The sequence below is a fragment of the Coffea arabica genome, chromosome 11c (genome assembly GCF_036785885.1).
Source record: "Coffea arabica cultivar ET-39 chromosome 11c, Coffea Arabica ET-39 HiFi, whole genome shotgun sequence".
Taxonomy (NCBI): Eukaryota; Viridiplantae; Streptophyta; class Magnoliopsida; order Gentianales; family Rubiaceae; genus Coffea; species Coffea arabica.
In genome coordinates this window covers 12,251,254-12,275,952 of record NC_092330.1, presented here as the reverse complement: position 1 = coordinate 12,275,952, position 24,699 = coordinate 12,251,254, and positions in this window count along the sequence as shown.

The window sequence follows — 24,699 nt, the reverse complement described above, 5'->3', positions numbered from 1 at the left end:
TGAGGTTTTTATTGATCACAAAAGCCTTTAGTACTTGTTTTCACAAAAAGAGCTGAATTTAAGGTAACGTAGATGGATGGAATTTCTGGAGGACTATGATTGTACGATTAAGTACTATCCAGGGAAGGCCAACATAGTGGCCAATGCTTTGAGTCGTCAAGTGCAAGTGGCTGAATTGATGATTAAGGAATTACACTTATTAGATGAAATTAGTTATTGGAATTCTAGACTTGAACCAGGAAAAGTAATTTTGGGGAATATTATAGTGTATTCCACTCTGTTGGAACGTATCAAGGGATCTCAGGAAAAGGATGTCGAAGTGCAAAAGTGGTCGGAAAATGTCAAAAAGGGAGACAAGTTGGATTTTAACTTGGGATCAAACGGTGTATTGAGATTTCGAAATCGGATAGTAGTGCCAAAAGATGAAGGGCTTAAAAAGGAAATTTTAGAAGAGACAAACCGATCGAAATTTACGATACATCCTGGAGGGAATAAAATGTATCAAAACTTGAAGAGTCTTTATTGGTGGGAGAGCATGAAGAAGGAAATTGCCCAATTTGTCCAAATCTATTTGATTTCTCAACAGGTTAAAATCGAACATCAAAAACTATCAGGGCTTTTACAACCTTTGGAGATACCCGAGTGGAAGTGGGAGAACATCACTATGGAATTTGGATCAGGATTACCAAGGACACAAAGAGGCCATAATGCTATTTGGGTGATAGTAGATAGACTGATCAAATCGGCTCATTTTTTGCCGATTAATGTGAAGTACCCATTGGAGAAGTTGGCTAAGTTATACTTGGATGAGATTATCAGGTTACATTGAATACCTGTAAATATAGTGTCCGACAGGGATCCGAGATTTGTTTCAAGGTTCTGGCAAAATATGCAAGAGATGTTGGGAACTAAAATGAATTTTAGTACCACTTATCATCCCTAAACCGACGGACAATCTGAGAGGACGTTTCAAACAAGAACAATTCTGAGAGCAAGTCAAGTGAAATCGATAAACAAGAACAATTCTTGTTAGGGCAAGTGCAAGTGTACTAAAATTTTCTTGAAATTTTCGTGAAACCACTTTCGTGAAATTTTCTTAGATTGTACAAGTGTACAATCATTCGTGATAATTAGGGGTTTATACATGATAGTTCACTATTAATTGCTCAGGCTCGCACGAGAATCTTCAAGAGAATCCCGCGGTGAACGCTTGAATCTCGAGTGACATTACTTCTTGTTTACTTGGTGAGTGTCAAGTGCATGATTACTTGAACTCCTGTGAACTTGATACATGCTTACTTGTTTTCCATGACTTGAGATTTTGAAAATGGAGTTAAGTGTGTACTTTATCGCACTCGTTCTCATTTGAAATGAATAACTCATGCTTGAAATGTTTAGATATATCAAATGCTTTAATAACATGAAATAGTATGTTATGGCTGCATATGTCGTTGGAGTGAATTTTCTCGACTCTCAAATGTACATGGGGGACGCCCAAACTCATAGGCTGACCTTGGGACTCAAGCCGGCATGGGCTTGGTCGGGAATCTCAGTGAGCCATAAGAAATACATGATAAGCTTGACCTATCGAAGAGGTGTCGTTTAGCATACTCGTGGAGTATCGCCTTATAAATGTCATGCGGCCCCGGTGTGGGGTACGGTGGACAGACATGAGAAGTAAGTGGAGATCTACGGATTGGAAATATCAATCCGGTTGACGGAGAGTCATCGCGGGAAGATATACGAATGAGACCGGCAAAGCAAGTGGAACTTAGCTCGTGAGAGCTACCATATCCTTGAATTGTTTCTGTTTACATTTCACTAAAATTGTTAATTACTCGCACTTTATCAATTGACCTGTTATTTGGTCTTGCTATTTGGACTATGTGCTTGCATGTGTGTTCTTGGCCTCACGAGCGTTTTGCTCACCCTGTAGATTTATTTTCCTTAATAGGATTGGTCTTGGAATAAACTTGGAGAAACCCCTTTGTGATGTATTTTTGGCTTAGGATTCCTAATGTATTTTGGGTTAGACCTCTTATTGGTTGTACTTTTGAGAACCTAATGTATGATTGGGATGTTTGATGTATTTGGATGTTGTATATTTTGGGTGTTGATGTAACTTTTGGGAATTCGATGTAAGAATTGGATAATTGATATATATATTATTAAGTTTGAAAGTTTTCCGCATTTTTTTTTCCTTAGATCATCGTGATGGCTGGTATTTTATTAAGCTTGAACGGAAATTGCTTTGAGTCTTGGCGAGAGATGGGCAGGCGTCCCGCGGATACCCTCTGGTTCGCCTTAGGGAAAAGTGGGGGTGTCACAAAGTCACTTATAGGACGATGTGTTATTGTGCTTAAAGAACACATGAAATTTTGTGTAAGTTTTAACTTACATACCATCACTAGATTCGTCATCGGAATCTAAAGTCGGTAAAGTCATACCAAACTTGTCTTTCATCCAATTAACCACTATTTCCTACTTATTTAGCTTTTCCTTTGTTGCTGCGAGCTCTTCACTTGTTACTTCCAATTTCTTGGTTGTTTCAATTAACTCTACTTTAGCTTTGGTGAGCTTATCCGGCATCTGCTCATCTGTAGTTTTCGAAGAAGACCGTACCTTTTTAGGTGGTTTCGGGCCATGACCCTTACCACGGATACCCAAAAGGTGTCCCAAGATGCTTTGCACAAATTGTTGCCTCGTTAATAGGAATTCCGTTGTTAATTACTTGTTGCAATTCTGATTTCATCACGATCTGTATTACAAATTAAAAGAAAACATTTTAAGTACTCAATATTTGAAAAGAAAAATATTGATAGTTGTTGTGTAAAATTAAACTTACATATACATTCTCATGTTCAATGTCTACCCAATTTCCATTCTTATCAGTGTATTCAACCTTGAATACGTCAATATCTTCACACCCCTACATCATGTCAATTAATAATGATAATTAAATATTAATGTGTATATGTGTGTAATGACCCCACCTCTCCCTAGGGTGTACCTAGAGTTTAGCGGACCGTCTGCCCAACTCTCGTCAGGACTCACTCACACAACTTCAAAGATAAATTGTAATTTCAAAAGTAAAAGAAACAGCAGTTCCCATGCTTAGAATGTACATCTATACACATGTGTATCTCAAATGATCGTACATACCTAACTGTAACAAAAGATTCAAGTTATAGTTGAACTTCTAACCCTACTTGAGCACTAGTGTTAGTACAAATACAAAAGTCAAAAGGTCTAGACAAAACCAGCCTGGTCCCACCTCACGCTGATGCTCGCACCCCCTGTAAGGAAAACAAAATTAATGGGGTGAGCCAAAACTCAGTGAGGTTCCAAAACATCATGCAAAAGCAAGTAGCAAGTTGGTCATTATATAAAGGGAAAATCGTTCAAAACGTCCCTTACATTTTGCTAAATAACTTTTTTCATCTTTCATTTTTAAAAATGTAATTTTACGTCCCTTACAAATTCATATTTGTCAAATTTGGTCCATATCTATGTTCCCGACTAATTTTTTGTCAAAATACACCACGTACCTTACACGTGATCATTTTTGAAGGGCAAAATTGTCAAATCAAAATTTACATAATTCAATTCATAATCTCTCATATTTCACAAAATGAATTTTTTTGTCCTTCACATTTCACAAAATGTATTGTTTCGTTCCTCATATTTTACAAAATAAATTTTTCATCCCTCATTTTATTTGATCTCACTTGAACAATACAAATACCATATAATATATCTCTATGTGATTTCACCTGAACGTACTATTCATGTGAAATTACACGTTTAGGCAAAATCAAAATAGATACATACAGAGGTTTAAAAAAAAATTGTTAGTTTTTCATTCATGTTCATTCCTTTTACTCGAAAATTGAAAACAAAGAAGACATTTAATTCTAAACATTATCAAGTGTTTATATGGAATTAAATTTTGATAGAAAAAATAAACAAAGGAAAAGTATGACAAAAGGAAGTAAGTAATTGATACTTTCAAATTTTAAAATAATCATAAAATAAGAAATTCAAATGTTGGTCTTAAAGGTAGCGAGTAAAAATTTCATATTTAAACTGTGATTTATTAGCATGACTATAGAATTAAATTAACATTGATTAATTAGATATTCTTATTAAACAACTCAATAAATGAATTATTACTAAAATAGAAAAGGCTACAAATATTGAATAGATTCACATGGTAAAATCACATACATATATATATATAGGTTCAAAAAAATTTATTAGATTTAAACCCATATATATTGATCTTTTTAGGTGAAATCAAATAGAAATATATTATATATTATTTGTACTATTTAGATGAAATTAAATAGATATATACATGAATTTAAAAAAAAAAACTATTCGTACACGTGGTCTATGAGAGATGAAAAAATTCATTTTCTGAAATGTGAGGGACGAAACAATTTATTTTGTGAAATGTAAGGAACTATAGATGGATTATGTAAATTTGATTTGACAATTTTGTCTCTAAAAAATGATCATATGCAAGGCATATGATGAATTCCGGCCAAAAACTAGTTAGAAACCTAGATAAGAACCAAATTTGATCAATGTGAATTTGTAAGGGACATAAAAATACACTTTTAAAAGTAAATGATGAAAAAAGTCATTTTACAAATTATGAGGGGCGTTTTGAACGATTTTCCCTTGTATAAAACTTGAAATCTCAAAGTGGCGAGCACAAAAATTCATGAAGCAAGCAGTAACACTGCAATCAACTAGTTAATTAGAGATTCAACATTTTCAGGTATAAGGATACAAGTCATTCTTGCGAGCTAACTTGGTCGCAACTTGCGAAGAAGCAGTTGACACTTCGTCAACATTCAAAGCAATGTAGCAACTCTAGTAGAACACCACTTAACTCCAATCTCCATCCGCTAATCAAAACCCCCACCGGGCCTGAATTCCAACATTAATAGTGATGATAATATTCGAGTATACCAAATCCAGTGGACCATATCCAATGGATTACGCAATAAACAATAAACAGTACCTATGATTTGCCAGTCTCATCGACTAAGCCTTTACTGGCTCGATTCGACCAACTAACCCATAGGGTTGGGATCCCAAGCAGTATTCAAGTCATATACATATATATCATACCATTCGTAACCAGTACACAGTAATAAGTCACATTATGATAAGTGCGATAAAATACACCCTTATCCATTCACCCATAGGATTTGACCAACTAACCCATAGGGTTGGGATCCCAAGCAGTATTCAAGTCATATACATATATATCATACCATTCGTAACCAGTACACAGTAATAAATCACATTAGGATAAGTGTAATAAAATACACCCTTATCAACCGAACAAGTTAAGTATTATTCAGTCACATCAAGAAAGTATTGCATTCAAGTATCAAGTTCGATCAAGCACTTGGAGACACTCACCAATGATTTACTGGTTATCCAAATCAATCCCAGGTCCAGCCCCCTGGTTAGAGTCAAAATCTGCAATAAAATATCGGGTAACAACTTGCAATCAAATAGGGTTTCAAAATATATGTCATTCGCTTATTAATATCAAAGGAAAAACCAAGTAAGTAAACCTCATTTAAATAGTAATCATAATGCCTAATAAACTCTAGAAAATACATGCCCGCTTTTTTGGTTTTGGTAAAGAAACGATTGAAATCTTTAAGTTTATAGCTTGTCATATGCAACTAGAAATTCTCGTTTAAAGTGACCGTTACTTTCTCATAAAATATATCGTTTTTGGCAAAATTTCATCTTACATATAACTATCAGGGTTAACTCAAACATTTCTAAGTAAGTGAAGTCCAAATTGATTACAAATCGTACATCTACCTCCACTTTCACTCACTTACCCCACAAGAAGAAAAACGGGCAGCACCTCCCCTATTTTCCCTTCACTTTTCCTCCAATTTTTCAAACTAAACTTCATGGAAAAACATCCCAAATCAACTCCACAAGTTATAAGGTAAAAGAGGTTCTTATACTAGGCTACAAAATCAACTAATTTAAACTTATCTTTAGCATATAAACATCATATATTTAAGTTAGAAAATTCTCTATCAAAGCTGAAAAATTTGGAACTAAAGCTGGAATTTCTTATTTGGAAGCTAAAAATTCATAGTAAAGTTAGAAATTTTCATACAAGTCCATAATAAGGTTTGATACCATCATATCATGACTGAAAAATATAATACAAAGCTGAAAAATTAAACCCTAGGCTGGAAATTTCTCCAATTTTCACAAATCCATGATATCTTTCATAAAACTTCCAATTTCAAGTCATCTAAGCAATAAATTGCAAGATAAGAAAGAGAAGAAGAGTTTTCCAACTCAATACCTGCAAACCTCTAGGAAAAAATGAAAAACCAAGGCATTTCTCTCCAAATCACTCCACTACAAGCCTCCTTGTCACCTTGTTGCAACTTTATTCAGTTTAGATTAGTGGTTTTTGTTGATTCCTTACTCAATCAAGGCAAAATCTGTTATTCTTGATTTTGATGATCACAAAGTACTTGAAATGTTTATCTAATTCTCTTCAAATATAAGTATTTTGCTTTTTAGAGAATCAGGTACAAAGGTGTCAAGGAAAGAAAATCAACCAAAAGAAGAAGCAAAATCAGGGCACTCATGTCGGACGTCCGAAAGGATGAAAGACATCAAGAAAGAAACTCTGTCAGATGCTCGTGAAGAAGCATCGGACGTCCGGGAGGATCGGACGCACGTTTAGGATGCACATCGATCGCGTCGGATGTTCGAAAAATTTCGCAAAGTTTTGATGACTCTCTGACGACGTTCGGACGTAAAATCTGTCGGACGATAAGATCCCATCGGACGTCCGAACGACAACTTGGCTGATTTTCGGACGATGGGATCGGACGATAAATAATCGGTCGGACGTCCGACAGCCCCAACGGCTAGCTGACTCTTCATCTGCCTTCTATCCGTTGGAAGCATTAATGAAACTCATTTTTGGTCTCCTTTAAATGCAAATGATTCTGAACCATGAAGAAACTTTTTGCACACTTTGTTTACAAGATCTCAAGAGATATGTTAGCTAAAAAATAGTCTCCTAAGCAAGATTTGTTCTCCAAGTTGTGTGAATTTCTTGTAAGCACTTCTCTTGTGTTTGAAATTTTCAATAGTGTAGCTTTGTTGAGGGTTATCTGAGCGATAGTAAAACTTCCTAACTTGACTAAGTGAGGCTTGGGGCAAGGAGGAAGTGATCCCTCCATTGTACATTGAGTTGATTTCTTTTCATCAAAGAGAAAGTGTTCATCCTTGTGATTGGTCTTCAAGTTTGAGGAAATCTTGGTAGACAATCGGTTTGATACTCTATTTTATTCTTTTTGTTTAATAAAATTCTCATTGTTTATATATATTCTTAATTCTGATTAACATTGTTCTCTTCTTTAAATTTACTTGATTGATCACTACTAGAAAAGAAGGTAAATTTTTTATTAAGGAAAAAGTGCATAAACTCAATTAAGTTTTTAATCAACCTAATTTACCCCCCTCTTAGGTTGTCTTTGGGCCTTACAATTGGTATCAGAGCTTGGTCTCCTAGAGATTAAGCTCAAACGACTTGGAGTAAAGATGACAACCAATCATGCCATGTTTGTTGAGGGGCAATCTGTCACTAGGCCTCCCATGTTTATTGGTTCCAATTATGTTAGTTGGAAAGAAAGAATGATTGTCTTTTTGCAATGCATTGATATTGAGCTATGGTTTATTGTGAATGAAGGACCGCATGATGCTAACATTCTTGATACAGATACAGGTTTGTTTCGGCCAAAAACAAGAGCTGAATTGAATGTTCAAGATAGAACCAATCTCACATTGAATGCCAAAGCCATGAATGTTCTTTATAGTGCCTTAAACTCAAATGAATCAATTAGAGTAAAAGGATGTAAATCTGCCAAAGAAATGTGGGATAAGCTAAGAGAAATTCATGAGAGTAGTGACAACGTGAGAGAACAGAAAAAGTCTATCTTGGTCACAAGTATGAATAATTTAAAATAGAACCCCTTGAGAATATTGACAAAATGTATTGCAGGTTCAATGACTTGATCAAAGATCTCGAGGTGTTGGGCAAAGAGTACATCTTGGGAGAGAAAAACAGGAAAATTCTCAATGCGTTGGGCAAAGAATGGGAAAGTAAAGTGACTGCAATAGAGGAAACTAAGGATTTGAATTCTGTGCTTATTGAATCTCTCATTAACTCACTAATCTCCTATGAGTTGAAGTTGAAAACTAAAGTGCAGGAGGAAAAGGATGCGAGAGCAAAGAGAAACATAGCTCTAAAGGAAGCTCAAGGTGAAGATGATCCAGCTCAGTTGGATGATGAAGACTCGTATGGTGATGACAACGATCTTGCACTCATCACAAAAAGTTTCAAGAGAATCTTGAATAAAAGAAAGTTTAGAAGGGGAGGACCTATCAATCAATTTCAGAATCAGTCTTCAAACGCAAGGAACAAAGGAAAACAAGAATTCAACAAGAAACAATTAGACAAATGCTACGAATGTGGACAGCCTGGACACTACGCAAACAAATGCTCCCTGAAGAAAATGAAAGATGGAAAAGCTGATCGAAAGCCAAGGTTCAACAACTTCCAGATTACATGGAATGAATGTAACTCCGAAGGCGAAGTTGAAGAAGAGGAAGAATCAGCTCAAATGGCCTTCATGGCTATTGAAGATAATGAGGTAACTTTCATACACTCTCAATCTGAAAGTGATGATGAAAATGATAATGATCTTGAACTTTTGTTGAAAAATTGCATAATGCCTTGAAGGAATCTTATGATAAAAACAAGCAGCTAAAACAGAAAATTGTTTTTCTCATTCAAGAAAATGCAAGTTTTTTTTAACAAAATAAATAACTAAAGGCTGACAATGAGTGCCTTGTAAGAGCCGGATTTGATGTTCAAAATGAACTTGACAGAAAGACAAGTCTTTGTAAAATGCTAAAGGAAAGACATAGTGATTTGAAAAAAAGGATGGACAATTTGGATGAAACCTTAAAAGCTAGAAAACAAGATTATCTCAAAAAGAACATGTCAACCGCCTTTCTTACTGCTCATGAAAGAACATTAGCACACAACAAAAATGCACATGGTTTCACAACATATAGAAGGAGTGGATTGAGATTTATCAAATCATTACATGTTAAAGACTCTTCCATTATATGTAGTTTTTGTTGTCAAAAAGGACATTTGAAAGGAGATTGTTATGTGAAAAGAAATCTGAACAAAGGAATGAGATGCATGTGATTAGTTAGACACAATGCTAACTATTGTGGACCCAAAAATTAAACGGTACCAAACACTCTCTCTTTTCAGGGAAAAGGCTCAAACAAGTCCAAATGGTTCATCGACAGTGGCTGTTCAAGGCATATGACCGCTGATCCTTCTTTGTTCATAAAGTTAAAATCAAAATCAAGTGAAAAGGTGACATTTGGTGATGACGTGAAAGCTAAGACTATTGGAATAGGAGATGTTGGTAAGGATGGTGAAACTTTTGTTCATAATGTGCTCTTAATTGATAACTTAGGTTATAACTTGATTAGTGTTAGTCAATTATGTGATAAAAACTTGAATGTGTTGTTCAAAAAGCATGAATGCATTGTGCTTGACTCTAAATATAATGTCGTGTTCAAAAGTAAGAGATTTAATGATATTTATATTGTTGTTCTTGATAAACTTGATTCATCTAGCTTCCAATGTCTTAAAGCTTCAAATGAAGATCCTTGGTTGTGGCATAGGAGACTTTGTCATTTTAACATGGAATTACTAAAGGAAATTTCAAAAAAGGAGTTGGTTAGAGGCTTGCCAAAAATCAGTTTTGAAAAGGAAAAAATTTGTGATGCATGTCAATTTGGGAAGTAAACAAAAATTTCCTTTAAACCAAAGAAGTGTGTATCAACTTCTAAACCTTTGGAACTCTTGCATCTTGATTTATTTGGTCCTACTCAGATTACTAGCTTGGGAGGTAAGAGATATTATTTTGTGATTGTTGATGATTATTCTAGATATACTTGAGTGATATTCCTTACTCATAAAGATGATGCCTTCAAGAATTTTACTTCATTGTTTGCTAAAGTGCAAAATCTGCTTGATTTAAAAATTGTTAGGATTAGAAGTGATAATGGGACGGAATTCAAGTTTTGTGGCTTTCCAAAATTTTGTGATCATAATGGCATAACACATGAGTTTTCTATTGCAAGGACTCCACAGCAAAATGGTGTTGTAGAAAGGAAAAACAGGACACTCCAAGAGGCTGCTAGAATTATGTTGAGTGAATGTAGTTTGCCAAAATATCTTTGGGCTGAAGCGGTAAACACCGCATGTTATGTGATGAATAGAATCCTTTTGAGACATATTTTGAATAAAACATCTTATGAACTAATTTTTGATAAGAAGCCTACGGTTGGATATTTCAAAGTTTTTGGTTGTAAATGTTTTATTTTGAATTTAAAGGAACATCTTGGTAAGTTTGAGAAAAAATATGATGAAGGAATATTTTTGGAGTATTGTGAGAACAAAAGAGGATATAGAGTCTTTAATAGAAGAACTCTTGTGACAGAAGAAGTTATACACATAACATTTGATGAAACTAAAGACGATAATTCCAAAAGTTTGTGTGAGGATGATGATGTAGGTGTTCGTGAAGGAATGAAAAAGCTAACAATTGGAGATGAAGGAAACTCTAATCCGGAAGCAAAGGAAATGGAGGACGAAGCTCATGAAGATCAAGAAAAGGAAGATGAAGACAAGAATGATGATTCATTCAAAAACCTTCCCAAAGCTTGAAAATTTAGCCAAAATTATCCAAGAGAGCTTATAATTAGTGATCCATCTGAGAAGGTAAAGACTCGTTCCTCATCTAAGAAATTGATAGACAATTTTGCTTTAGTCACTCTTTTTGAACCTAAAAATATCAATGATGCCTTAAAGGATGAAAACTGATTTTTGGTAATGCAAGAGGAACTTAATCAATTTGAGAGAAATAAGGTTTGGACACTAGTTGATAGACCTCAAAATCAACCTATCATTGGCACGAAGTGGGTATTTAGAAATAAGTTGGATGACAAAGGTGCAGTTGTAAGAAATAAAGTTAGATTAGTTGCTAAAGGATATGCACAAGAAGAAGGAATTGATTTTGATGAAACATTTGCTCCCGTAGCTAGATTAGAATCTATTAGAATGCTTCTTGCTTTTGCTTGCTTCAAAGGTTTCAAATTGTTTCAAATGGATGTTTAAAGTGCTTTTTTAAATGGTTTTATTGATCAAGAAGTATATGTGGATCAAACACATGATTTGAAAATGTAAAATTTTCAAATCATGTGTTTAAACTCTCAAAAGTATTATATGGACTAAAACAAGCTCCAAGAGCTTGGTATGAAAGATTGAGTGGTTTCTTGATTGAAAATGGTTTCAAAAGAGGTATTGTGAACACCACACTTTTTACTAAACAAGTGTTAAATGATCTTCTTATTGTGCAAGTATATGTAGATGATATTATTTTTGGTGCTACTAATGAGTATCTATGCAAGGATTTTTCCACCATTATGCAAAGTGAATTTGAAATGAGTATGATGGGAGAATTAAATTTCTTCCTTGGACTTCAAATACATCAAGCCCTAGAGGGAATTTTTGTAAATCAAGCAAAATACACCAAGGAATTGCTGAAAAGATTTGGCATGGAGGACTCAAAGCAAGTTGGAACTCCAATGTGCACTTCAACAAAACTTGACAAAGATGAAGAAGGTAAAAATGTGGATGAAAAGCACTATAGAAGTATGATCGGAAGCCTACTCTATTTAACCGCAAGTAGACCCGATATTATGTTTGCTGTTTGCTTGTGTGCTAGATTTCAATCATGTCCAAAAGAATCACATTTGAACGCTGTTAAAAGGATTTTTAGGTATTTGAAAGGTACATTAGACTATGGTCTTTGGTATGCTAGATCTTGTGAATTTGCTCTATATGGATATTCGGATGCGAATTTTAGTGGTTGTCGTGTGGACAGAAAAAGAACTAGTGGAACTTGTTACTTTCTTGGAAATTGCTTAGTTTCTTGGTTTAGCAAAAAAAACAAAATGCAATCTCTTTGTCTACAACCGAAGCGGAATATATTGCCGCTAGTGCATGTTGTGCTCAACTTTTATGGATGAAGAATATTTTGAATGATTTTGGATTGTTATATGACTGCATGCCTATATTCTGTGATAATACTAGTGCTATCAATTTGACCAAAAATTCAATTCAGCATTTTAGGACAAAACATATAGATATAAAACATCACTTTATTCGCGGTCTTGTTAAAAAAGGTGAAGTTTGTGTGAATTATGTTTATTCTAAAGATCAAATTGCTGATATTTTTACAAAAATTTTGCCATTGGATCAATTCATACATCTAAGATCAAAATTAGGGATAATTGAAAAATCATTTTAAAATTTTTTTCCTGTTCAAAGCTTTCGGACGTCCAAAAGCAGATGAACGGACATCCGATAATGTTCTTCAGCTATTTTCTCAGAAAGCACCTGTTCGGATGAAACTGTGGGACGCACGATTTCGTTCGGCCGTCCGACAGTGCAACGGTACACTTTTTTAAGTAACTTCCCTCCTCATTTGCTTCAGACCCTTCTTCTTCTCTTCTCTTTCGGACGAAAAACTGTCTCTTTTTTCACCTTAAATTCATGCTATTCTGAAGCACTCATTCCAAAATTGACTCAACCAAAAACTTCTCCTGATCATTGCGAGTTCATTTTCCTGATCTTTTCACCAAATCTCATCACATTTCGACAGTTCCCAAATTTCCCTCAAAACCCTATTTTCTCATAGCCACTCTGTTCAATCATCTTCAAGGTTCGTTTACCCCAAAATTCTTGTGTAATTCGCTCCCATACTACTGTATGCATCATTAGCATCATACATCTCACGCATTTCACACAATTGTGAATTTAAGAGGTGGAAAAGTGACTGTCGGACGTAAATACACACTCAGGGATGAGGATGCCGATTCTCCTAGGGCCAAAAGATCCTCCAAACGCGTCAAAATGGGAGTAATAAAGGCTCAAACTTCATAGCCTTCCTCTCAGCCTGAATCCGGACAAGGGACTACATTTTAACCGCTCTCCCAATCAACCACAGTCTCCCCATTCTTTGATGATGCTGCCAAAGAAAAACACTCTTGGATATCCCAAAAAGGTTTTATTCCTCAACGTACCATAAATCCCTCTGAATTTCGCAAGATAGGTTTAGAGTCCATTCTGCGTCTCTTTGAATTCCAGAAATGGTCACATATCATTTCCATGCCTAACGTTTATTACCCTGAAATGCTATATCAATTCTTTGCCAATCTTAGGAAAGGCACTGACCACACTGAAATTATGTCCAGCGTAAATAGGGTAGATTTAGTGTTTGATCCTGAGATTGTGAATGCTGTTTTAAATACTATTATGGAACCTGGATGCAAAAGTAAAATTGTCAATTTCTTTTCTTATGAAGAGTATCCCTCTGCTGATAATCACTTTGATAGTGCTAAGATGTTGTCTTATTTCCAAAAGAAGTTTTTTGCCCTTGCTGATGCAAAACTAAATGACCTTACTCCTGTGAATCTCATTGCTTTCTCAATCATTTCAAATTTGCTTGTGCCTACCGATGGTCATAGGACAGATGCCAATAAAATGGAGCTGTATCTTTTTTATTGTTTTCGAGAAAAAATTCGTATTGACTTTGGCTTTGTCATGTGCAAGTTTTTATTTCGCTTTACCACTGATTCTCGTAGAAAACTATCTTATGGAAAATTTCTTCAGAAGATTTTTGAGTTTTACAAAGTACCCATCCTTGGTGTTTGTCCCAAAGAAATGTTTTCTTCTGCCTTTACTAAGGCTTATTTTGAGCGCAAAAATCTTGTTTTTAGGGATAATATGTGGGCTTATAAGGGGGCTACGTCTAATGAACCTAGAACTAAAGTTGCACATGATCCCCTTCACACTTCATCCTCTGCTGCACTGACTTCTATTCATCCTAAGAAAACTGCCACTAAGGCATCTTCTTCTTCAAATTCTGAAGTGGTTGAGCTCTTTCGAGATCTTAAACAACATGTTCTACTTCTTGAATATGGTCTCATGCTCACCATGTCATCTGAGCAACAAGCAGACTTCCTGGATAAAAAGAATCTTCTCTTTCCCCCACCTGTGGTTGAGGAAGTTCCTCATGGCAAAGAGCCACGCTCTACTGATCCGAGTTCATCAGCTCCTATTCGCTCTGTGAGTCCTGCTCCCACCGACATCACCTCTACTTCCGTGGCACCTCATGATCCTTCCACATCTGACAAAGGCAAGAAACCAGTTGGTGGAGATGCTGAAGATGATGAAGACACTGAGGATGAGGATCTCTCTCAGTATCTGCTTACTCGAAGGACGCCTGGGTCCACTTAGTTTACCATTTAGGATCACTAGCCCTATTAGGATCATTTGCATTCTGCTTAACTGTTTTCTATTTGCTGGATGTTAGATGGTTGCCTCGGACTCTTTTGTTTTCTTTATTTCTGGTGCTTGTAATGTTCAAAACTGGATATGTGGATGTAATGTTTGTGATGCTCGTAAGTTATTTTGTTATGAATGTTTAGTTCTGTCTCATGCTACTTTTGTGATGTATTTTTACCTTTTGACTTTTGTGATGACAAAAAGGGGGAGAGATATGGTCTAGATATGAATATGGATATGGACTAGATATGAATATGGATATGGATATGCGTATGGATATGCGGGATGCGTTGAATTGGTAAAATGTTGGATGCTGGATGCTTAACTGTTTTTTGATGATTGAATAAATCTGTGAAATAGCCAAGTGAGGGGGAGTTTTTCAAGTTTTGTTCTACGATTGACTAAGTAAGGGGGAGCTTTTGTCAATTGAAAAAGGGGGAACCTATTTGTAATCATCATATTTCATTTCAAACCATTGTTTTGTCATCATAAAAAAGGGGGAGAATGTTATTCTTGATTTTGATGATCACAAAACACTTTGAAATGTTTATCTAATTCTTTTCAAATATAAGTGTTTTGCTTTTTAGAGAATCAGGTACAAAGGTGTCAAGGAAAGAAAATCAACAAAAAGAAGAAGCAAAATCAGGGCACTCATGTCGGACGTCCGAAAGGATGAAGGACATCAAGAAAGAAACTCTGTCGGACGCACGTGAGGAAGCATCGGACGCACGTTTAGGACGCACATCGATCTCGTCGGACGTCCGAAAAATTTCGTAAAGTTTTGATGACTCTCTGACGACGTTCGGACGTAAAATCTGTCGGACGATAAGATCCCATCGGACGTCCGAACGACAACTTGGCTGATTTTCGGACGATGGGATCGGACGATAAATAATCGGTCGGACGTCCGACAGCTCCAACGGCTAGCTGACTCTTCATCTGCCTTCTATCCGTTGGAAGCATTAATGAAACTCATTTTTGGTCCCCTTTAAATACAAACGATTCTGAACCATGAAGGAACTTTTTACATATTTTGTTTACAAGATCTCAAGAGATATTTTAGTTAGAAAATAATCTCCTAAGCAAGATTTGTTCTCCAAGTGGTGTGAATTTCTTGTAAGCACTTCTCTTGTGTTTGAAATTTTCAATAGTGTAGCTTTATTGAGAGTTATCTGAGCGATAGTAAAACTTCATAGCTTGATTAAGTGAGGCTTGGGGCAAGGAGGAAGTGATCCCTCCATTGTACATTGAGTTGATTTCTTTTCATCAAAGAGAAGGTGTTCATCATTGTGATTGGTCTTCAAGTTTGAGGAAAGCTTGGTAGACAATCGGTTTGATACTCTATCTTATTCTTTTTTTTTTAATAAAATTCTCATTGCTTATATATATTCTTAATTCTGATCAACATTGTTCTCTTCTTTAAATTTACTTGATTGATCACTACTAGAAAAGAAGGTAAATTTTTTATTAAGGAAAAAGTGCATAAATTCAATTAAGTTTTTAATCAACCTAATTCAACCCCCTCTTAGGTTGTCTTTGGACCTTACAAAATCAAGATGAAAAGTGAAGTCTTCTTCTCTCTTTTTTCCTCTCCAAGAGTCAGCCAACAAGGAAGAAATATGAAGGAGATTTTGATGGTAGGAAAGATATAGATGGAAGAAAACTTTTGATCAAAGAAGGCCTTGATTGCCAACACTTGGTAATCAACTATTTTTCTCTCTTTTTTTCTTTTCCTCTCTTTTTTAGTCAATAATTTCGGCCAACCCGACGAAAAAATTAGGGAAAGAAAAATAAAAGAAAAATAAGAAGAGTAGGGAAAGAAAGTCTTGGTCAAAAGTGTCCTTGACCGGTAACAAACGGTGCGAGTCGATTCAAGCCTATTTCCTTGTCTCTCTTGTACTTTTAACTTATGATTCACTAACTTACTCTTAGCACTTTTAATCATATACTTTCTCTTACTTAATACCTGCTCTTATCCACCAAATTTAGTACACACACCTTACCAATGGATCATACTTCCACAATCCACCCTAAAACCTAACATGCACTAACTATAAAGGTAAAAGTAAAACTTTCGACTCTATTATTTATTACAACTATTAAGGGAAGTAAATTATTATTAAAGAACTTATAAATTAACTTATTCAAAATAAAAGAGAATTATAAGAAAATATAAACGAATTTTCAAGTTCTCTCACACTCTTTCTTTTTTAAGAGAATTTTGACTTCGAAATTCATACATATATTTGTAAACAGGTATTTCTCTTGCATGTCTGTCTTTAACTCCTAGGTTACTTCTTCGAGCTCATGGTGTTTCCATAAAATCTTAACCAGTGGAATTTACTTATTTCTCAGATCCTTCACCTTTCAGTCTAGTACTCGAATAGGTTGTTCCTCATAGGTTGGAGACTCGTCAAACTCAATATCCTCTGGTGGCAGAACATGAGTCGGGTTCGGATGATATTTCTTAAGTAAAGAGATGTGAAAAACGTCATAGATTCGAGATAAAGTTGCTAGCAATTCTAATCGATATGCCACCTTTCTTACCCGTTGGAGTATGCTAAAAGGTCCTATATATCTTGGTTGTAGTTTCCTTTCTTTTGCCGCCTTGATCTTTCTTTTCAGTGGGGTAACCTAAAGAAATATCTTGTCTCCTATTTCAAACTCCAAGTTTTTTCTCCAATGGTCGGCATAACTCTTTTGTCGGTTTTGGGCCGTTTGAAGTCTCTAACGTATCATTTTTATCTTTTCGTAGGCCTCCTCAACCCATGGTATCGTTGTTAGATCTATAACTTTTCTGTCTCCTACTTCATCCCAGTGGATCAGTGATCGGCATTTTCGTCAGTAAAGTGCTTCATATGGTACCATTTGGATAGAATAGTGATAACTATTGTTATAGGCAAATTCGACTAATGTCATGTATTTGTCCCAACTTTTTTCAAAATCCACAATACATGCTCTTAATATATCTTCAAGGGTTTGAATGATTTTCTTCGACTATCCATTTGTTTGAGAATGATAGACTGTGATATAGTTCAGTTTAGTCCCAAAAATCTCTTGTAACTTCTACCAAAATCAAGATAGAAATCTAGGATCTCTATCGGATACTATACTCACTGGTACCCAGTGCAATCTTACAATCTCATCTATATAAAGTTTGACAAGTTTCTCCAAAGAATCTTTCATATTAACTAGTAAGAAATATGCAGACTTAGTTAATCGGTCCACTATCACCTAAGCCGCATCATGACTTTTTTGAATTCGTGGCAATCCTGACACAAAATCTATCATTATGTGTTCCCACTTCCATTCAGGTATCTTTAGAGGCTGTAACAAACCTAACTGTTTTTTATGCTCGGCTTTCACTTGTTGAGACATAAGACATCTTTAAACAATTGGCCAATCTCCAACTTCATGTTATCCCACCAATATAGGCTTTTGAGATCTTGATACATCTTGCCACTACCTGGATGCACAGTGTACCTAGAATAGTGAGTTTCTTTTAAAATGTCCTTTTTCAATTGTTTATCTTTTGGTGCAACGATGCGATTTTGAAATCTTAGAATTTCATCAGGATCTAAATTGAAGTTGGGCAACTCTTATTTTTCACTCTCTCCATCCACTTTTGTACCGTTGGTTCTTTCTTTTGACCCTCCTTAATTCAATCCAACAATATTGATTTCACCACAATATTCCTCAAGATAACTTTCTGTGGCTCAAGACGAGGGTTCCATTCACTAACATCTTCTAACAGGTTCCACTCTCTTACCATCAAACCTGGTAGTTGAGTTTTCCGACTTAAGACATCTGCCACTACATTAGTTTTTTCCCACATGGTAATTAATGGTACCGTGATAAACTTCTAAGAATTCCATCCACCGATACTGCCTCAGGTTTAATTCCTTCTGAGAGAATAAATACTTAAAACTTTTATCATTTGTATACACCTTAAAAGGCACCCCACACAAATAATGTCGCTATTTCTTCAAGGCAAACACAACTGCAGCGAGTTCTAAATCATGGGTTGGATAATTCTACTTGTGAGATTTTAACTTCCAAGAAGTATAGGCAATTACATTCCTATTTTGATCTTTCTCTCGTAGCATCTATATATACCGTATAACTATCCTTTCCATTTGACAAATCTAACATTGGTGCCATAGTCAATCGCTTCTTAAACTCTTGAAAATTGGTTTCACATTTAGCATCCCAAATATATTTTCCCTGCTTCTTTGTCAAATTCGTTAAGGGCCCTGCAATTCTTGAGAAATCCTTTATAAACCGATAGTAGTATCCTGCTAAACCTAAGAAACTACGAATCTCAGTAGGATTTTTCGACTGTTTGCACTTGGCAACAGCTTCTACTGTAAGTCCCAAAGACAACCAAGAGGGGGGGGGTGAATTGGGTTGATTAAAATCTTAACCAAATTTATGCACTTTTTCTTTAATAAAAATTTACCTTCTTTTCTAGTAATGATCAACTAAGTAAATTAGAAGATAGGAGCAATATTGATCAGAAAAACAAGTATAGATAAGCAATGAGAATTTTAATTAAACAGAAAAGTAAAATAGGGAAACAAACCAAGTGTCTACCAAGTTATACCCAAACTTGAAGACCAAACACTAGGAAGAGCAACTTCTCTTTGATGAACGAAGATCAACTAGATGTACAATGGAGGGAGCACTTCCTCCTTGCCCTAAGCCTCACTTAGTCAAGTTAGGAAGTTTTACAAACACTCAGAAAACCCTCAACAAAGCTACACTAAAGATCCTTTCAACCACAAAAGAAATGCTCAACAGAAATTCACACCACTTTAAAACAAATCTGCTTTGGAGACTATTTTCTAGCTAAAATATCTCTTGAAAACTTGTAAACAAAGTGTGCAAAAGTCCCTTCTTGGTTCAGACCAGTTTGATTTTAAAGGGATCCAGAAATGGGCTTCATCAATGCTTCCAACGGATAGAAGGCAGTTGAAGAGTCAACTAGCCGTTGGGGCTGTCGGACGTCCGACGATCGAATCATCGTCCGAACCAATCGTCCGATGATAGCCAAGTTGAGGTTCGGACGTCCGATGAGTTTTTTGTCGTCCGACAGCACAGCGTTCGACCTTGGGCCGAGAGCTAGCAAGTTATCTTGGAATTTTTCGGACGTCCGATGCGGTTGATGAGCTTCCGATGGCAAGCGTCCGATCCTTCCGGACGTCCGATGCTTCCATGTGAGCGTCCGACGGTGCTTCCTTCCTGATGTTCTTTATCTTTTCGGACGTCCGACAGTTTCCTTTCGGCCGTCCGACCTGATTGTCCTGTTTTTGCTTTTCATTTTGGTTGTTTTGCATTTCATGACATATTCGAACCTGATTCTTGGATAGACAAAAACACTTGTATTTGAAGAATGTTAGACAAATATTTCAAAGTACTAAGAATGACAAACTAGACATACTTAAAAGACAATATCTTTGATCGAAACAAAACAATGACTAAATTCATTCATATTATTCCAATCTTGTTTGCCACATCCAAAGCAACGTAGTCAGGAGATAAACGAACATATGCTTTCTTTGTTCCAACAGACCTGATCAAAGTGTTCACTTTCTTGGTCTGTATAAACAAACTTTTGTGATCATCCAAACCAAGAATAACATTCTCCCCCTTTTTGATGATGACAAAACAAAAGTTTGAAATGAATTTTGATTGATTGCAATGAAAACTCCCCATTTCTAAATAGACTAGAACTCCCCCTTTCTTAGTGAATCATAAAAAATTTGAAAACCTCCCCCTCACTAGACTGCCCAACCGAGTTCCAAAAACATGACAATTAAGCAACTCACAACCAACATATTACCAATTCAATCCATCATCAAAATCCAAATTTAATTAAACCATCAATCAATTCAACATATCCAACATCATCAAATCCAACATATCAATCATCAATCAGATCTCTCCCCCTTTTTGTCATCACATAAGGGCAAACCAAAAACATCCATCTTATACACAAATACATCTTATCCACAAATGCAAACAAAAAATAATTCATTCCATTCACACAAACAGAATAGACAAACATCACCAGTACTTAAACATCACCAATAACTTCCATCAAGATACTTAGACCACCAGTACTTAAACATCACAGGACTTAAACATAAACAAGAATATCCATTATATTACACCACAGTACTTAGAACATCCATCAAAACACACCAAAAGAAACTTAGAATATCCATTACATAACATATTCATTGTTGAATTCCACAAACACCTAAAAGAGACAAACAAAATGCAAATGTCCTAAATGATGATCTAAGTGGATCCAGGTGTCCTCCGAGAAAGCTGATATTGGTCGAGATCCTCCTCTTCAGTTTCTTCATCATCTTCAGCAGCTTCTACAACTGGTGCCTTGCCTTTGTCTGATGTGGAAGGGCCATGAGGAGTCACAGGAGTTGATGGATTCGGATCTGGAACAGATGAACCTGGATCAGTGGTTCGAGATTCTTTGTCATGTGAGACTTCCTCAACCACAGGTGGGGGAAAAAGAAGATTCTTTTTGTCAAAAAAGGCAGTTTGTTGCTCAGAAGACATGGTGAGCATTAGACCATGTTCTAGAAGAAGAACATGCTGTTTGAGTTCATGAAGAAGCTCAATTACTTCATTACTTGAAGAGAAAGATGCTTTAGTGGCAGACTTCCTAGGGTGAATGGGAGTGAGTGAAATGGGTGAAGGATCATGTATAGTCTTAGACCTCTGTTCACTAGATGATACCCCCTTATATGCCCACAGATTATCTTTAAAAACAAGATTTTTCCTTTCAAAATATGCTCTGGTAAAAGCATAAGAAGATGCTTCTTTGGGACAAACACCTAAAATTGGAACTTTGTAAAATTCAAAAATCTTTTGAAGAAACTTTCCATAGGATAGTTTTCTTCGAGAGTCAGTAGCATAGCGAAGTAAAAACTTGCACATGACAAAACCAAAATCAATCCGGATTTTTTCTCGAAAACAATAAAAGAGATACAACTCCATTTTGTTTGCATCAGTTCTGTGGCCATCAGTGGGCACAAGCAGGTTTGAAATGATAGAAAAGGCAATTAAATTCACAGGGGCCAGATCATTCAACTTAGCATCAGCAGGTGAGGAAAAACTTCTTTTGAAATAAGTTAACATTTTTGTCCCATCAAAATGATTTGCAGCAGTAGGGAGCTCTTCATAGGAAAAGAAATTAGCAACCTTATCTTTGCATAAACGTTCAATGGTAGTTTTTAAAATGGAATTCACAGTATCAGAATCAAAGATGAGGTCTACCCCATTTACCCTAGACATGATCTCAGTTTGGTCAGTTCCTTTCCTAAGGTTGGCAAAAATTGATGCAGCATATCGGGATAGTAGACATTGGGCATGGAAATGAGATGTGACCATTTCTGGAAAGCAAATAGATTCAGAATGGATTCTAAACCTATGGAGCGAAATTCAGAGGGGTTTACAGTTCTTTGAGGGATGACACCCTTCTGGGATATCCAGGCGTATCTGTCTTTCGCAGCATCATCAAATAATGGAGGGAGAGGGACTGATTTAGGAGGCGGTTGAGAAGAGGTCCCCTGTCCAGATTCTGGTTGAAAAGTGGGTTGTGGAGTAGGTCGTGACATCTGACCCTTGATAGCTCCCCTTTTGAAGCGCTTGGATGTCCGTTTGACAGTAGGAAGATCCTCATCCTCATCCCTGAGTGGATACTTGCGTCCGGCAGTAACTTTTCCTCCCCTTAGATTCACCATTTTTCTAAATGTGTGGAATGGAGGATGTAAATGATGTACACAGCAGTAGGGAAGTGAATCGCACAGAAATTTTGGGACAAAAACACCTTGAACGAGATTTGACAGAGCGGTTATGCAAGAGTAGGGTTGTGAGGAAAATTTGGGGATTTGCGAAATGTTATTCAGTTTGGTGAAATGATCAGGAGAAATGAAACGCAAACGATGGGGAAATGTTTTGGTTGAGTCAATTTGGGAATGGTAGCTACAAAATGGTATGAATTTGAGAGTGAGGGAAGAGAGAGTTTTCGTCCGAGAGGAAATAGGATGGGAAGAGTCTGAAGCAAATGCGGAAGAAAATTGTTTTAAAAAATGAGCCGTTGCACTGTCGGACGGCCGAACGAAGTTGTGCGTCCGACAGTTGCGTCCGAACAGGCGCAATCTGGAAAATGGCTGAAGAACATCATCGGACGTCCGTTCATCTTCTTTCGGACGTCCGAAGACCCCAAAAAAAAAAATTAAGATGATTTTTCGATTATTCCTAATTTTGATCTTAGATGAATGAACTGATCTAATGGCAAAGCTTTTGTGAAAATATCAGCAAATTGATCTTTAGAACAAACATAATTTACACATATTTCACCTTTTTGAACAAGATCACGAATAAAGTGATGCTTTATATCTATGTGCTTTGTCCTAGAATGATGAATAGGATTTTTGGTCAAATTTATAGCACTAGTATTATCACAGAATACAGGCATGCAGTCATACAACAATCCAAAATCATTCAAAGTGTGCTTCATCCATAAAAGTTGAGTACAACATGCACTAGCGGCAATATATTCCGCTTCGGTTGTAGACAAAGAGATTGCACATTGTTTCTTGCTAAACCAAGAGACTAAACAATTTCCAAGAAAATGACAAGTTCCACTAGTACTCTTTCTATCCACACGACAACCTCCAAAATCAGCATCTGAATAACCATATAGTGCAAACTCATTAGATCTAGCATACCAAAGACCATAGTCTAATGTACCTTTCAAATACCTAAAAATTCTTTTTACAGCATTCAAATGTGATTCTTTTGGACAAGATTGAAATCTAGCACACAAGCAAACAGCAAACATAATATCAGGTCTACTTGCGGTTAAATAGAGTAGGCTTCCGATCATACCTCTATAATGCTTTTCATCCACATGATTACCTTCTTCATCTTTGTCAAGCTTTGTAGAAGTGCACATTGGAGTTCCAACTTGTTTTGAGTCCTCCATGCCAAACCTTTTCAGCAGTTCCTTGGTATATTTTGCTTGATTTATAAAAATTCCCTCAAGAGCTTGATGTATTTGAAGTCCAAGGAAGAAATTTAATTCTCCCATCATACTCATTTCAAATTCATTTTGCATAGTAGTGGAAAAATCCTTGTATAGATACTCATTAGTAGCACCAAAAATAATATCATCTACATATATTTACACAATGAGAAGGTCATTCAACACTTGCTTAGTAAAAAGTGTGGTGTCCACAACACCTCTTTTGAAACCTTTTTCAATCAAGAACCCACTTAATCTTTCATACCAAGCTCTTGGAGCCTGTTTTAAACCATATAAAGCTTTAGAAAGTTTAAACACATGACTTGGAAATTTTGTATTTTCAAAACCGGGGGGTTGATCCACATACACTTCTTGATCAATAAAACCATTTAAAAAGGCACTTTTAACATCCATTTGAAACAATTTGAAACCTTTGAAGCAAGCAAAAGCAAGAAGCATTCTAATAGATTCTAATCTTGCTACGGGAGCAAATGTTTCATCAAAATCAATTCCTTCTTCTCGTGCATATCCTTTAGCAACTAATCTGGCTTTATTTCTTACAACAGCACCTTTATCATCCAACTTATTTCTAAAAATCCACTTTGTGCCAATGATAGGTTGATTTTGAGGTCTATCAACAAGTGTCCAAACTTCATTTCTCTCAAATTGATTAAGTTCCTCTTGCATAGCCAAAATCCAGTTTTCATCCTTTAAAGCATCATTGATATTTTTAGGTTCAAAAACAGAAACTAAAGCAAAATTATCAATCAATTTTCTAGATGAGGAACGAGTGTTTACCTTCTCGGATGGATCACCAATTATAAGATCTTTTGGATGATTTTGGCTGAATTTCCAAGCCTTGGGAAGATCTTTGAGTGGATCATCATTTTTGTCTTCATCTTCCTCTTCTTGATCATTATGAACTTCATTTTCTATTTCAGTTGCTGCTGGTTTAGAACTTCCTTCATTTCCAATTGATAGCTTTTCCATTCCTTCTCGAACACCTACATCATCATCCTCACACAAACTTTTGGAATTATCATCATTGGCTTCATCAAATGTTATATGTATAGCTTCTTCAATCACAAGTGTCCTTCTATTAAAAACTCTATATCCTCTTTTATTC